The sequence below is a fragment of the Gopherus flavomarginatus genome, chromosome 17 (genome assembly GCF_025201925.1).
Source record: "Gopherus flavomarginatus isolate rGopFla2 chromosome 17, rGopFla2.mat.asm, whole genome shotgun sequence".
NCBI classification, from domain to species: domain Eukaryota; kingdom Metazoa; phylum Chordata; order Testudines; family Testudinidae; genus Gopherus; species Gopherus flavomarginatus.
In genome coordinates, this window is record NC_066633.1 from 92,902 (window position 1) to 109,650 (window position 16,749).

The following is a 16,749-nucleotide window of genomic DNA, read 5'->3' on the forward strand; positions in this document are numbered from 1 at the left end:
GTATTCCACTGTGCGCTGATGTGTCGGAGACTGGAGATTTCTAGCAAGCAGTGTCTGTCTGTGCCTACATAGTTGTTTCCCTCGGATTCCACACTGAGGGCATAAAGGATGGTGCAGACTGATGCCCCTCCAGTTCCTCTTACTGCAGATCAGAGAGGATCCGAAGTAGAGGGGAATAAGGGCAGATAGTGGAATACAGATAGGGACTACACATCTTGAAGAACTCCAGTTATGAAGACTATTTAAATTCGCTTGTTTCTTTGAGTGCTAGTCTCTGTGTGTATTCCACTGAGAGTGACTGACAAGCAGTACTCAGAGAAAAGGAGGATGCGAGGATGCAGCTGGTATGGCTGCTTGCAGAACTTCTACCATAATGTCTCATGAATGTGTGGCTGGAACTCTACATCAGTGCCTGGCAAACGTCAAGCAGAGGTACTTGTTGGAGTAATGGTACTAAGGTTGCCTGTGCTCTTGTAGAGTGAGCCCATACCCTGTATGTGATAAGACAGTAGATAACAAAGTAGAACGAAGCCAGAGATCCACTTTGAGATCCTCTGGGAGGAAACAGCTTGTCCTTGGACTCATTCTACTACTGCCAGAAACAGCCTAGGTGACTGTGATTTGTTCTGTTCCCTGTAGGTAAAAGGCTACAGCTTGTCTCACATCATGGAGATGAAGTTTCCTTACTTTAATGGATGTGTGGACCTTCAGAAAGAACACAGGTAAGTGCATATTCTGGTTTATGTGAAATTCCTAAATTGATTTAAGGGTGAATTTCAAGTATAGCTGTAGTGAGATCTTGTCTTTATGAAATGTAGTATAAGGAGGGTCTGCCATTAGGGCCCCCAACTCGCTTATTTGTCTGGCTGAGATGATAGCAGCAAGATAGGGAATCTTCATAGATTGGTAAAGCATCAAGTTAAAAGGGTGGCACAGTGATTGTTGGAAGCACTAAATTAAGATCCCATTGAGGAGTTGGTTTAATTACTTGTTTCCACAAGCCAAAAAGAAATAAAATAACCCTAATCATGTCTTCCTGGACATTCCATGATTATTTACATATTTGGAGTTTCAGATAAGTGGGGTTGAGGTATGATTCGATGCTTTTTCATACCTGGTTTTAAAGCTTTTCACAGCATAGCTTCAGCCCTGTCCCGCTCTGTCCCCTCTATCAGGAGAGCAACAACAGAGAAAGGGAAGTTTTCCCCCCCCTTCCAATTTTAAAAAGTTCTGGCTCTCCCATTGGCTCTTTGATCAGGTGCCCACTCTCTTTCTTTTACCTAGCCAGGGAGACTTTTTAACTCTTTACAGGTAAAGCAAGCAGAGAACAGCCACCAAGAGGGACTTTATAGCTAACTCGCTGGCTGGGTGTCCATAAATGGGAGCTACCTCTCCCCTTCATTTATCACAGAGTCCACTCTACTATTAATAAGGATGGTTTGAACATTCAGGGAACAAGAACTTTTTAGAGCCGATGCCCATCCAAATACCAACCTATGAGATGAAGAATTCTGGGTTGGGATGTCGGATCTTGCCTTTTTCTTGAGTCAAGAGGTCTGGAAAGGAATTAATGCCGACTGGTGGTCAGGCTGACATGTGCAGGAGAACTGGAAACTAGAACCTCCTGGTCCATCTGGGCATGATGAAATTGACTCATGCTTTATCACCTCGGCTTCTATAATACTCAAGAAAGCGCTGGGACAGGTAGAAATGCATAGTTTAGGTGGTCTGTCCAAGAAAGAAGGAAAGCAGTGCTGCTGGAGAATGGCCATGACCTTTCCTAGAAAAAAAAGTTACTAACCTTCGTAACTGTTGTTCTTTGAGATGTGTTGTAGGTATATGCACATCCCAAACACAGACGCCACAAAATTTTCCCTCAGTGGTATCTGTTGGGGTGGTTCAAGCCCCCTCTGGTGCTGCATCCTCACAGCACCAGTATAAAGCCCCCAGCTGACCCTGCACCCCCCTCAGTTCCTTCTTTTTTGACTAGCTTCGACGTAGAGGGGTAAGAGGGCAGGTCATAGAATGGACATATGCAACACATCTTAAAGAACGGTTATGAAAGGTTAACAACAGTTTTTTCTTCTTTGAATGATTGCACATGTGCATTCCACTGTATGTGACTCCCCCAAGCAGTTGCGCAGGTGGTAGGATCGACGTTTATGGACATGCTGACTGCAACATTGCCCCTGGACTGTTGAGTGATGGCATAATGAAAAGAGAATGTGTGTACTGATGACCAAATCTCTGCTCTGCAAATACTTGACTAGGGATTTGTGCTAGGAATGCCACTGATGATGCTTGTGATCTTGCGGAGTGAGCAATTAGGTTAGCTGGTGGTGGAAAACCCGCCTGATCCTAACACATATGATCCAAGATGAAATTCTCTGAGCAGAGAAAGGGAGACCCTTTATCCTGTCAGCTACTGCTATGAACAGTTGGGTAAATTTACAAATGGTCTAGTCTCTTCTATGTAGAATACTAGGGCTCATCTAACATTCAATGAGTGAAGAACCTGCCCTTCTTTATTTGCATGTGGCGTCAGATAGAAAACAGGTAGGAAGTTTGCCTGATTGCTATGAAGCTATGAAACCACCTTCGGGAGGAAACTAGGGTGGGGCCATACCTGCACCTTATACTTAAAGGAGACTGCATACAGAGGTTCTGAGGTGAGGGTGCAGATCTGAGAGATCCTTCTGGCCACTAAGAAAGCCACCTTCCAGAGGCGGTATAATAAGGAGCATATTGCTAACAGCTCAAACAGGGGTCCCACAAGCTTCAATAAGACCAAGTTCAAGTGCCAGGGAAGAACGGGCTCTTGTACTTGGAGGAATACTCTTTCTAGGCCCTTGAAGAAAAGGATAGGCATTTCATGTAAAAAAACCAGACTGGTTATAAAGCTGATATCGGTGCAAGGTGAACCCTAACTGAGGAGATAGCTAAGTCTTGTTGCTTCAGGTGTAATAAATACTCAAGTATTTCCTAAGTAAGTAGCCCTAGTGGAGGGCTTCTTACTACTAATAGGACATGACGCACCTGCTGCAAATAAGCCTGATTTCCTGGATTTAGCCATGGAGATTCCAGGCCATCAGGTGAAGGAAGCTGTGTTTTATGTGGAGTAGCTGACTATGGTCCTGAAAGATCAGGTCCAGGTGTAAAGGTAGCAGGATTGGAGCCACCACAGAGAGGCCTACCAGGGTGGCGAACCAATGTTGATAGGGCCATGTTAGGGCTATCAGAATGACCTGGTCCTGGTCCTGCTTGATCTTTAGTAGTACCTGTGCACAAGCAGAATGGGGAGGGGGAAAGCGTAGTACAGGTGACCTGTCCATAGTAGCAGGAAGGCATCCATGAGAGATACTGGACTATGGCCTTGTAGGGAGCGGAATTGGTGAATCCCTCACTGCTGGAAAACTTCCCTCATAATATCCAGGAGAAGGAACCACTCCTGGTGACTGGAGAAAGACTGGGGTAGAGTACCAGACACACTGCTGTCTCCTTGAAGTCACTGGTATACACAATCCCGAGGATTTAAGGGTTGCCCTAGAGTCCTTTAACCCATTAAGTTTCATGTCAGTCTGCTCCGAAAAGAGCAATGCTCCCTCGATAGGTAGGTCCTGAAGGATCTGTTGGACTTCCTGTGGGAGACCAGAAGACTGTAGCCTTGAACCCCTTCGCACGGCCACTACTGAAGCCATGGACTTGGCCATTGAATCCAGGGCAGCTTGCAAGGAAGCCCTTGCTACTCATTTGCCCTCATCCACCAGCAAGGATAACTCTTGCCTTGCCTCTCGGGGGAGCAAGCTCTTGAACTTCTGCATGGAGTCCCACATGTTGAAGTTATATCTGCCCAGCAGTACCTGCTGATTTGTGATCCCAAGCTGCAATACTCCCCCCCACCCCGGCAGTAGAATAAAACTTTCTACCAAATAAATCCAGTTCCTTGGAGTCCTTTGCTATAGGTGTTGCACCTTGATGACCCTGCCTTTCTCTTTCATTGGCAGTAGATACCATGAATGTACAGGAACTCATAACCTTGGAAGGGCAAAAAGTATTTTTCTCAGCTCTTTTTGATGTAGGGGGAAGGGAAGTGGGGGTGTACAACAGGGCTCCTAATGGCCTCATTAAGAGACAGGACTACTTTTGATGAGCCCGCCATGGCTAAAATGTTAGATTATGGGAGGACACCTTCAGTACCTCCACCTGTATGCTTAAATTTAAGGCCACCCTGTAATGGTGCACCCTATACGGCTCTATGGAAATATGCTTATGAATGTATATATGTGACATAACTGGAATATATTTTATGCTACATATGCCATGTAACATCTCTGTAAAGGTTATGATCTACTGAATCTATTCATCCTATTTGTATGTATGTGTCGTTGTATTCGAAGTTATGAATATTGGCTGTGTACTTGCTTGACTTCTAAGTAGCCTTAGTAAAGCATTTGGTCAGCTTCTTGAGAAAGGAATGTGCAAATTAAGTGCCCAATCAAGAAATACTTAAAGGACAATGAATCTTGGAAGGCTTCAATCCACATAAGAAGTCTACCTGAGGACGGTTAGAGTAGCATGTAAACAATGGTGGCTACCTGTAAAAACTGAGTCATGCACAGACATATGACTTGCCCATGTGACTCCAAAACTCCATCTTGGAGCTGGACTTTGCATAGGAGAGAGGAGAAGGTCTCCACCCACAAGAGAAAGTCTTTTAAACTCCTGGGAGACCCCTCCATTTTGTCTTCTCTTTAACCAGCTGAAAGCCTCTCCACCCCCAAGGATACCTGAAAGAAACTGGAACAAAGGACAGTAACCACAGGGGGTGTGAGTGATTGCTGGACCCAGACTAGGAGACTAGTCTAAAAGAGGAAGCTTACTGGAACACCACTGAGGGTGAGGTTTTATCTGTCTTCAACAACTCTTGGTGAGCCCTATAGTCATCCTGGGGAGGTGACATGCTCATTCCTGACAGCTTTGTCAAGGGAGGAGGAGGAGGAGGCTAGCACTGAGAATACTCTTCCTTTCTGCGTCAGCAGGATCCCACAGAACCGGGTCCTGAAATTTGGCACTGGAGTCCAGATCAGGTGTTGCCCAGTGAGGCAATGGTGTTCTTCTTTCAGAGACACAAACAGGAGTGTCTTGAACAGGAATCTTGAATTGGGGGAAACCCATGGGTTCCAACAGGGCCACTGCATTGGCATAGGTGCCCAGTGACCTCCAGGATACATACATACATGATGGCACCCGTGTGCAGGGTAGAAGTGTTTGGGAGAGTGGCGGAAGTGACTCATGGGACAGGAGTACAACCCGACCTCCAACTCAGAATATGATGAGTCTCTATCTGGTGACCATGGAAGTGCAGTTCCCACTGGTGCTGGTGACCAGTGCCGAGGTGGAGAAGCCTGTGTCAAGACCAGCATTGTTGGTTTCGTTTTAGACGGTACTGTTGGGCCTCATACCAGACGGTCACTGGGAACAACAGGTTCCCTCTTGCCTGCCAGCACCAATACTGACGACTCCTGCACTGCCAGAGATACTAGTTGTAACAGCAATAGCTGGTCTCTGGCAGTGGCAAACGCCTCCAGTGTGGAGGGCACTGCAATAGTGCTAGTACCACGCTGCATTCCTAAAGCAGACAGCTCATCCAGTACCAGAGGCAACAGTGTTTCGTAAGAGCCAGAGGTCAATGGTGCTGACCGCTGTGGTACTGAGGCAGAGGAGTGGCCTGGCTTAGGTCACACTCTACTCTGATCCCTATGCCTGGCCGTCTTCAGTGCCAGAGATTGTCCCCCCTCATTTGGCTGCTTCTTGTGCCTTTTCCTTGGTCCTGGTGATGGTAAACAGTGCCAGGACTCTTGCATGGCAGAGTCCTTTCCGAAACCAATGTACTCAGTGCTGAGTCCGTCTGGCTTGCCTCAGAGGACGGTCTCAGTGCCTCCTCCAAGAGTAAATACTTCAGCCTGGCCTTCTTCAATGCAAGGCTTAAAGTCCCTGCAAATCTGGCAGCGGTCCCCAGTATGAGCCTCTTTCATGCACTTCAGGCATCTAGAGTGCGGATCGCTCAGGGGCATAGCCTAGTTGCAGGAGGTACAGGGCTTGAAGTCTTGTGACAGAGGCATGCCTCAGCACTGCATAACAGATCAAACTCCGCCACCTAATTGAGATACACAAACTACACTAAACTGACTAAAAACTACTTACAACTAACCAAACTATATATAATTATAGGAAAAGGAATACCACTGAGAACTTTCCAAGGCAAGAACTGTTCCAGCAACTTGTCCAGGTGGTAAGAAGGAACGGAGGGGGGCGCAGGTTCAGCTGGGCACTTTCTACCAGCATACACAGGACCAGAGAGTGCTCGAGCCATCTCAACAGGTACCTCTGAAAAATTTCTGGTAACTGTGCTCAGGGCACATACACACCTACAGTGCAATGCACATGTGCAGTCACTCGGAGAACAGTTGCACTTCTTGCTTGTCTGAGAGGCAGATGGGTCTTGGATAGGGGTTTCCCACTGAGTGAAGATGCTGTTCACCTCTGAACTGTGCAATTCCTACTCATGGACAGTGGCAAAATACCTGCTGAGGCTGTCTGCCAGTGACTTCTGAGTTCCTGGGAGATACACCAGGTGACCACTTCTACACACAGGAGAACAGATCTTGCTCCTCTGTTTATTTATGTACAATACAGTTGTCATAGTGTCTGATGTTGTAAGAACATTGTGAGATTGGATTAATGGCAAGAATGCCCTGCATGCTTCTCAGACTGCCTGAGTTCCTGCAAGTTTACATATATCCCAGTTTCCAAAGGCGTCCAAATGTATGCTATGTAACCATCTATGTGAGCCCCCCCACTCTAATAAAGAGCCATCTGAGATTATTGTTCTATGGGGTGTAGGGTATAGGAAAGGAATGCACATGCACACTTGTGCCAATTCTTTATACCTGGTCAGAAAGGTCCTTATCTTGATGAGGGCTGTCACTAAGAATTCATGCTGTGTTTGTTCAGTAAACATACTGCTCGAAGCCAAGGCTGCAGGCAGTGGAGGCGGAATCTGGCAAATGGCATCTGGACCAATGGCCAAGGGTTGTGCATAACCCGATCTATCAGGCTGCCCAGGGTGTGCATAAGGAAAATAAGCCTTTGCCCTAACTGAGTCGAAGGTCACTCCTATTATGTCTACAGTCTGAGTGGGAGTTAGAGTGGACTCCTCTATAGTGACAGAGACTCCCAGGGATGCTAGGAGATGGGGCGGCAGTGGTGCAAGTAGAGCGGTATAGTCCGGTATGCTGTACCAGTAAGCTATTTATAGCCAGTAAGGTGTACCAGAAAGACAAAGGAGGAGCAGAATGTGGGGCTGCCGGGCAGCCCCATGCTGGCAGCTCCTCTGGCGCAGCTGTATCACCCCAGCCTTTCCATACAGCTGTGTGTCTGTGTTGCCTGTCTGAGGTCTGTACAGCAGCCCTGCCGGAGGATGGACTCCCATGATCCTATTCGGATATTTATAAAGATCTCTTTAATATTTTTAATGAAATAAATACTACTAGGCCAACACTGGTTTGAGTGATCATGAGTTAATGCAGTTTTTACTAAAAGGAAGAATAAACAAAAATAGGTCTGCAATTAGGTCTTTGACTGCAAAAGGGCAAACATTAAAAAAAAATAGGTAATTAGTTGCAGAAGTGAACTGGACTAAAGAACTCAAGGATCTGAATGTGGAGGGAGGCTTGGAATTGCTTTAAGTCAAAGTTGCAGAAATTATCTGGATCCTGAATCTCAAGCAAAGGCGAAAACACTGTAGGGAAGGGCTGCAGACCAAAATGGATGAACAAGCATCTCAAACAGATTATTAAGAGAAAGCAGAATGCCTACAAGGAATGAAAGAAGGGATGGATCACCTTGCCTGGATCTGATCCATTAGGTGCTTCTGAAGTTGGCATTCTTGTGCCTGCCATGTTTGTCTGAGAAAAGAGCAGTAGACACTGCATTTAGTGGAGATATACGCTTCTTTAGGCAGTAGAGGCAGCGCTGGTGGTTGTCGCTGATAAAAAGGAGTGGGGGAAGAAAAGGCAATTCTTAAAGCCTGGGAGCCTGGTTATAATCTAGGTCAGGGGTCGGCAACCTTTCAGAAGCGGTGTACCGAGTCTTCATTTATTCACTCTAATTTAAGGTTTTTGAGTGCCAGTAATACATTTCAATGTTTTTAGAAGGTCTCTTTCTATAAGTCTATAATATATAACGAAACTATTGTTGTATGTAACGTAAATAAGGTTTTAAAAATGTTTACGAAGTTTCATTTAAAATTAAATTAAAATGCAGAACTCCCCCGACCGGTGGCCAGAACTCGGGCAGTGTGAGTGCCACTGAAAATCAGCTCGCGTGCTGCCTTCTGCACCCATTCCATAGGTTGCCTACCCCTGATCTAGGTCCTGCACTCACAAAGGATTTCTCAGGATGGAGAGTCTAACTTAAAAATTACTTATCTAATGATAACTAACAACATAAAACTTTTAAATATTTACAGAAAAGAATGCCAATGAGGATCAGTTCTGGACACTGGAGGATTCCTACTTAGGCCATGTGGTGGTAAAAAAGGACCTGGAGAGGCATCAGTCTGCATCACCTCTTATATCTCTGGTATGGACCACAAGGAAAGCAATTGCAGAGGTGTTGACCAATGGATGCTACTTGCTAGAAATATCCAGTTTCAGGCATATGGAGCACATGTGTACCAACAGTGAATACACACAGGGACCAGAATTCAAGGAAGAAATAGGCTGTATTTCAGCAGATCTGGCTGAGCCACCATGCAGTGCTAAAAATGTCAGCTCTATAAGGAAACTTCGTAAAACATCAAACAAAAAAACCCCAACATTGCACACCATGACTGGGAGGCTGGGAAGACCATAAGCACCGATATCTTCCCTCTCAGGAATCTTAGCATTTAAAAACATGAATGAGACCAATCTGGCAGTTGTTCCAGGTTTAATGAATTCCTATATGACAATAAAGCATTGCTGAACAGATTTCGATATCCTGGAAAATAGGGCTACAATTAAGAACTGAGAATTATTGGAATCAGAGAAAATGGACATTGGAGAAAGTGGAAATTTTTATAAAGTATGGTCATCAGAAATTCTCAGACTGCAACCCTCAACTGATTCTTTGCAACTAAATTCAGTATCTGGAATGCCCATAAATAGGTTTAAAAGGATTAGATTTTTGTTGGTAAATGTTTTTTCACTGCATACACACAAAATGAATGAAAATATATTTCCACAGATAAATGAAATTTACAGACAGGCAAAGTAAGAAAACTTTGCTCAAGAACTTACTACAGTCAAAATCTGGTAATTTAGATTTTTGAATTAGGCTTCTTACAAATGGACTAGAGAATGAATAGTAAATATAGATATGATCTTTTGATTTAAGGCTATTTACTTTGTTAGCTTCACATTTAAAAATTAGGGTTGTCAAGTGATAAAAAAAATTAATCGTGCTGTTAAACAATAATAGAATACCATTTATATAAATATTTTTGAATATTTTCCACATTTTCAAATATATTGATTTCAATTACAATACAGAATACAAAGTGTACAGTGCTCACTTTATATTTTTTATTATAAATATTTGCACTATGGTACTTGTATTAAGTGAATTGAAAAATATTTTTTATTTTTACAGTGCAATCTCTATCATGAAAGTTCAACTTACAAATGTAAAATTATGTAAAAAAAAACTGCATTCAAAAATAAAACAATGTAAAACTTTACAACTTACAAGTTCACTCAGTCCTACTTCTTGTTCAGCCAATCGCTCAGACAAGAAGTTTGTTTACATTTGTAGGAGATAATGCTGCCCACTTTTTGTTTACGATGTCACCTGAAAGTGAGAACAGGCATTCACATGGCACTGTTGTAGCTGGCGTTGCAAGATATTTACATGCCAGATGCGCTAAAGATTCTTATGTCCCTTCATACTTCAATCACCATTTCAGAGGACATGGGTCCATGCTGATGATGGGTTCTGCTCAATAACAATCCAAAGCAGTGCAAATCAATGCATGTTCATTTTCATCATCTGAGTCGGATGCCATCAGCAGAAGGTTGATTTTCTTTTTTGGTGGTTCAGGTTTTGTAGTTTCTGCATTAGAGTGTTGCTCTGTTAAGACTTCTGAAATCATGCTCCATACCTCGTCCCTCTCAGATTTTGGAAGGCACTTCAGATTCTTAAATCTTGTGTCAAGTGCTGTAGCTATCTTTAGAAATCTCACATTGGTACCTTCTTTGCGTTTTAACAAATCTGCAGTGAAACTGTTCTTAAAAGGAACAACATGCCGAGTCATTATCCGAGACTGCTATAACAATTCTCCCCCAAGGAGTTCAGTCACAAATTTAATTAATGCATTATTTCTTTAACAAGCGTCATCAGCATGGAAGTATGTCCTCTGGAATGGTGGTCTAAGCATGAAGGGGCATACAAATGTTTAGTATATCTAGCATGTAAATACCTTACAACGCCAGCTACGTAAGTGCCATGCAAAAATCTGTTCTCAATTTCAGGTGACATTGTAAATAAGAAGCGGGCAGCATTATCTCCCATAAATGTAAACTAACTTGTTTCTCTTAGCAATTGGCTGAACAAGAAATAGGACTGAATGAACCTGTAGACTCTTAAGTTTTACATTATTTTGTTTTTGAGTGCAGTTATATAACAAAAAAAAATCTACATCTGCAAGTTGCGCTTTCACGATAAAGGGATTGCACTATGGTAGTTGTATGAGGTGAATTGAAAAATACGTTTTCTTTTGTTTATGATTCTTTCAGTGTAAATATTTGTTATAAAAATAATATCGAGTGAGCACTGTACACTTTGTATTCTGTGTTGTAATTGAAGTCAATATATTTGAACATGTAGAAAAACATCCAAAATATTTAATAAATTTCAATTGTTTTTCTACATGTTAACAGTGCAATTAAAACTGTAATTAGTCGCGATTTTTTAATTAGTCACGTGAGTTAACTGCGATTAATCGACAGCACTAGGAAAAATATAAAATTTGTGTTTTAGTGGTTTATAAAGCTTTATCTTTTTGAATCTTAACATCTACTGACATTAAATAATTGTCTGACCCTCATAATTTCCTGCAACTGAGAATATTTAAATTGATAACCAAAAATGCTTAAAACCCATAATTATGCACAATTGTGAAAATTTGAATAGATAAAAATGCTTAAAAATAAGAGATTTGATCTGCTTAGATTATACAAAAATAAAAATTGAATTATTGGTGGTATGCAGTATGTAATAAATAATCATGAAATTCTATAAGTAGCACAATCAAAACTATAAACTAGTTATAATGGATACTGGACTGGAATCAGTATGGTGAGAGGCATGGTATGAAATCCTTTGATGCACGAGATCAGGGTTTCTCAAACTTCATTGCACCACGACCCCCTTCTGACAACAAAAATTACTTCACAACCCCAGGACAGGGGACTGAAGCCTCAGCCCGCCAAAGCCCAAGTCCCACCGCTCTGAGCAGGAGGGCCAAAGCTGAAGCTCGTGGGCTTTGGCCCTCAGTTGTGAGGCTTGGGCTTCAGCCCTGGGCCCCAGCAAGTCTAAGCCAGCATTGGTGACCCCATTCAAAGGGGGTCGTGACCTCCTTTGGGGTACCGACACACAGTTTGAGAACCACTGCACTAGATTATACTAGACACTCTCCAGATCATACTATTAGATTAATGAAAAAGATTTTAACATTGTTAAAACAGATCAGCTTCATGAGTGGTGTGTCCTCAGCTATCCTCTAGTCAACCAACCTCAGAAGAGACTGTACTGGACATTTATATTCTTGTTTAGTGGGACTGTACAGCTCAGGCAGTTGATAATGGGACCTGGAAAGAGGAAGTTACTCACCTTGTGCAGTAATGATGATTCTTTGAGATATGTCTCCCTATGGGTGCTTCACTGTACGTACACTTGTGTCCCTGTGCTGTGGATCAGAGAACGTTGGTAATAGTGTCTGACATGCACTATCCTCGTGCACCGCCACGAGGTTAACCAGAGCGCATGGGTGAAACCCCCTCAGTTCTCTCTCTACTGTGGAGTCCTTGGCAAGAACTTCAAAGTAGAGTGGAGGAGGGTGGGTTGTGAAGCCCCCTTAAGAACACACATCTTGAAGAACTATCATTACTGCACATGATAACTTCCTCTTCTTCTTCGAGCTATGTCCTCTGTAAGTGCTCCCACTGTAAGGGACTCCCAAGCAGTATTCTTACTGGAGGACTGAGGCTTCAGAGTCAAATCAGTTATAGATGACAATACTGTGGAACTGAAGATGGTATTGGAAGCGGAGTCTCTGGTAACTGCATAATCTTCTGTGAAGGTATAAGCAGACACTCAGGTTGCTGCTATACAGATTTCTGACATATGGACATTCCTGAGGAAGGCGATAGAGGAAGAGACAGACCTCAGGAGTGAGCATGAATACTGGATGGAGGTGTTATGTTGCAAACCTGATAGCACTGTTTAATACAGTTCCACATCCATCTGGAGAGTCTCTGGGCTGAAAGCGCTGAGCCTTTAGATCTCTTTACAATAGAAAGGGAGAGCAAAGATTTCCTAAAAGCCTTTGTCCTATCCAGGTACAAAGCCAGGGCTCTCCTAATGGCTAGTGTGTGCAGTATAGCCTCCCTGTTATCATGGTGAGGCTTGGGGTAAAAGCTTGGGGAGTGAAAAGACGGTTACTCACCCTTGTAACTGTTGTTCTTCGAGATGTGTTGCTCATATCCATTCCAGGTAGGTGTACGCGCCGCGCGTGCATGTCTGCCAGAAACTTTTTACCCTAGCAACCCCAGTGGGCCGGCAGGTCGCCCCCTAGAGTGGCGCCAGTATGGCACCAGATATATACCCCTGCCGGCCCGCCCGCTCCTCAGTTCCTTCTTGCCGGCTATTCCGACAGTGGGGAAGGAGGGCGGGTGTGGAATGGATATGAGCAACACATCTCGAAGAACAACAGTTACAAAGGTGAGTAATCGTCTTTTCTTCTTCGAGTGATTGCTCATATCCATTCCAGGTAGGTGATTCCCAAGCCTTACCTAGGCGGTGGGGTCGGAGTGAGAGGTCGCGGCCCGGAGTACTGCAGAGCCAAAGGCCGCATCATCTCTGGACTGCTGAACCAGGGCGTAATGGGAAGCGAATGTGTGGACCGATGACCAGGTCACCGCCCTACAAATCTCTTGGATTGGCACGTGGGCAAGGAAAGCCAGCGATGATGCCTGTGCTCTGGTGGAGTGAGCAGTCACACGGCCCGTCGGAACGTGGGCCAAGTCGTAGTAGGTCCTGATGCAGGAGGTAACCCAGGAAGATAGCTTCTGGGAGGAAATGGGCAGCCCCTTGACCCGGTCCGCTACCGCCACAAATAACTGGGGGGACTTGCGGAAGGGTTTGGTCCTGTCCACATAAAATGCTAGTGCCCGACGGACATCTAGCGAGTGGAGCTGTTGCTCCCTGCGGGACGAATGGGGCTTTGGGGAAAAGACTGGGAGGAAAATCTCTTGGTTAACATGGAAAGCTGAGACCACCTTGGGAAGAAAGGCAGGGTGAGGCCTCAGCTGTACCTTGTCTTTATGGAAGACGGTATACGGTGGGTCCACTGTGAGGGCCCTCAGCTCTGACACTCGTCTAGCTGAGGTAATGGCCACTACGAAGGCGGTCTTCCACGAGAGGTAGAGCAGGGAGCAAGTAGCTAATGGCTCGAATGGAAGGCCCATGAGCCGAGATAGGACCAGGTTGAGGTCCCATGAAGGGGCCGGAGGGCGGATTTGTGGATAGAGCCGCTCCAGTCCCTTCAGGAATCTCGCCACCATAGGGTGGGAGAAGACAGAACATCCGTCCGTTCCAGGATGAAACGCGGAGATGGCCGCTAGGTGGACCCGGAGGGACGACAACGCCAGACCCTGGGTCTTGAGGGACCAGATGTAGTCTAAAATAGTGGTGATGGGAGTCTCCATAGGGCGAAGAGCTTTCTCTGAACACCAGCAGGAGAAATGCTTCCACTTAACTGAGTAAGTCGCCCTGGTGGAAGGCTTCCTACTGCCCATGAGAACCTCCCGAACCGGGGTAGAACAGCGCAACTCGGAGCCTGTCAACCACGCGGGAGCCATGCCGTAAGGTGTAGAGACGGAAGGTCCGGGTGACAGAGTCTGCCGTGGTCCTGAGTGATCAGGTCCCGATGAAGGGGCAGGGTAACCGGATTGGCTACTGAGAGGTCCAGCAACATGGGGTACCAATGCTGTCTGGCCCATGCTGGAGCTATGAGAATCACCTGGGCTCTGTCTCTGCGCACCTTGAGGAGAACCCTGTGTATCAGCGGAACGGGAGGGAATGCGTAACACAGGTGGGCTGTCCATGGGATCAGGAATGCATCTGCTAGAGACCCTGGTTCCCGACCCTGGAAGGAGCAGAATGCTCGACACTTCGTGTTGTGCCTGGACGCGAAGAGGTCCCTCCGGGGACGACCCCACCTCTGGAAGAGTGAGCGGGCGACGTCCGGACGGAGGGACCACTCGTGCGAATGGAAGGATCTGCTCAGCCGATCCGCTAGAGTGTTCCACACTCCCGGGAGATAGGAGGCGGAAAGGTGAATCGAATGGGCTATGCAGAACTCCCAGAGACGCATTGCCTCGAGACACAGGGGAGAGGACCTGGTGCCGCCCTGCTTGTTGATGTAAAACATGGTCGTCGTGTTGTCGGTGAACACCGCGACACAACGACCTTGAAGGAGATGGACAAATGCTTGACAAGCAAGGCGGACCGCTCTCAACTCTCGTATGTTGATATGGAGGTTGATCTCTTGAGGTGTCCACAAGCCCTGAGTTCTCTGGGTGCCGCAGTGTGCCCCCCAGCCCAGATCTGAGGCGTCCGTGGTCAGGGATGCCGAGGGTTGGGGCAGATGGAACAGGAGCCCCGCACAGACTACGGACTGGTCCAGCCACCAGCGAAGAGAGTCCAGCACCCGCTGAGGAACGGTGACAACTGTGTCCAACGAATGTCTGGCCGGCCGATACTGCGCAATGAGCCATGATTGAAGAGGCCTCATGCGGAGTCGGGCATATGCCGTTACGAACGTACAGGCTGCCATGTGGCCTAGAAGGGCCAGACATGTTCGTAGAGAGGTCAGTGGGGCCGCCTGCAAATGTAGAATGATGGCCGACAACGACTGGAACCTGGGCAAGGGTAGCAAGGCCCTGGCCAGGGTAGAGTCCAGAACGGCCCCGATGAACTCTATCCGCTGCGTGGGGAGCAGAGTAGACTTGTCCACATTGATGACGAGGCCCAAGGTCGCAAAAAGGGTGCTGATCCTGTCGACATGGTCGCGGACCTGCAGCTCCGATGTGCCTCGGATCAGCCAGTCGTCCAGGTAGGGGAAGACATGAATGCGGCAACGTCGAAGGTGTGCGACGACGGCTGCCATGCATTTTGTAAACACCCTCGGGGCCGTAGAGAGGCCAAACGGAAGGACCGCAAATTGAAAATGTTGGCAGTCGACCACAAAGCGGAGGAAAAGCCTGTGTTGGGGGGCAATGGAGATGTGAAAGTAAGCGTCCTGCATATTGAGGGCGGCGTACCAGTCTCCGGGATCCAGGGATGGGATGATGGTTCCAAGGGATACCATGCGGAACTTCAACTTCACGATATACTTGTTGAGTTCCCGCAGGTCGAGGATGGGCCTGAGGCCGCCCTTGGACTTGGGGATTAGAAAGTAACGGGAATAAAACCCCTTGCCCTTCTCGTTTTCTGGAACCGCCTCTATGGCTCCCTTGACAAGGAGCGCGTGCACCTCCTGACGGAGGAATTGCTCGTGAGAGGGGTCCCTGAAGAGGGACGGGGATGGTGGGTGGGGGCGAAGAAAACTGCAGGCGATAACCGGCCTGCACCGTACGCAAGACCCAACGGTCCGATGTTATTCAGGTCCACGCCGGAAGGAAAAAAGAAAGGCGGTTGGAAAACTGCGGGGAGGGATCCGGAGGGGAAACTGGTACTGTGCCCTCGGGCGCACCTTCAAAATGAAGGCTTAGGCCCTGGAGGGGCCTTGGCGGAGCCTTGGTTCTGCCCCGTTTGACCACCAGACTGCCTGCGGCGGTTGTTCCTGCCTCGGGGCCTAGAGAGGTCCTGCCGCGGGCGGAACTGAGGGTACGGCCGCTGCTGCTGCTGCTGCTGGTTCTGCTGCCAGAATGGCCTGCGCTGTGTCGCCGGCGTATGCATGCCTAGCGACCGTATTATGACCCTGTTGTCCTTGAGGTCTTTTAGCCTAGGGTCTGTTTTATCCGAAAATAGGCCCTGGCCTTCAAAGGGGAGGTCCTGGATTGTATGTTGGAGCTCTGGTGGAAGGCCAGAGACCTGCAGCCAAGAAATTCGGCGCATCGTGAGCCCCGAGGCTAGGGTCCGAGCGGCCGAGTCGGCAGCATCAAGGGAGGCCTGTAGTGATGTTCTTGCTACTTTCTTGCCCTTGTCCAGGATGGTGGAAAATTCCTGGCGGGCGTCCTGAGGCAAGAGCTCCGCGAACTTCCCCGCCGCTACCCACGAGTTGAAGGAGTAGTGGTTGAGGAGGGCCTGTTGGTTTGAGACCCGGAGCTGTAGCACCCCCGCCGAATAGACCTTGCGGCCCAGGAGGTCCATTCGTCTCGCCTCCTTCGACTTGGGCGCTGGGGTCTCTTGTCCGTGGCGCTCCCT

General features: G+C 46.8%; 1 protein-coding gene across 3 annotated transcripts in view; it reads right to left on the minus strand.

Annotated features, from left to right (window-relative positions):
* GARNL3 (GTPase activating Rap/RanGAP domain like 3) overlaps positions 1–16,749 on the minus strand; it is a 209,217-nt gene that overhangs the window by 16,142 nt on the left and 176,326 nt on the right. The window lies entirely within an intron of this gene.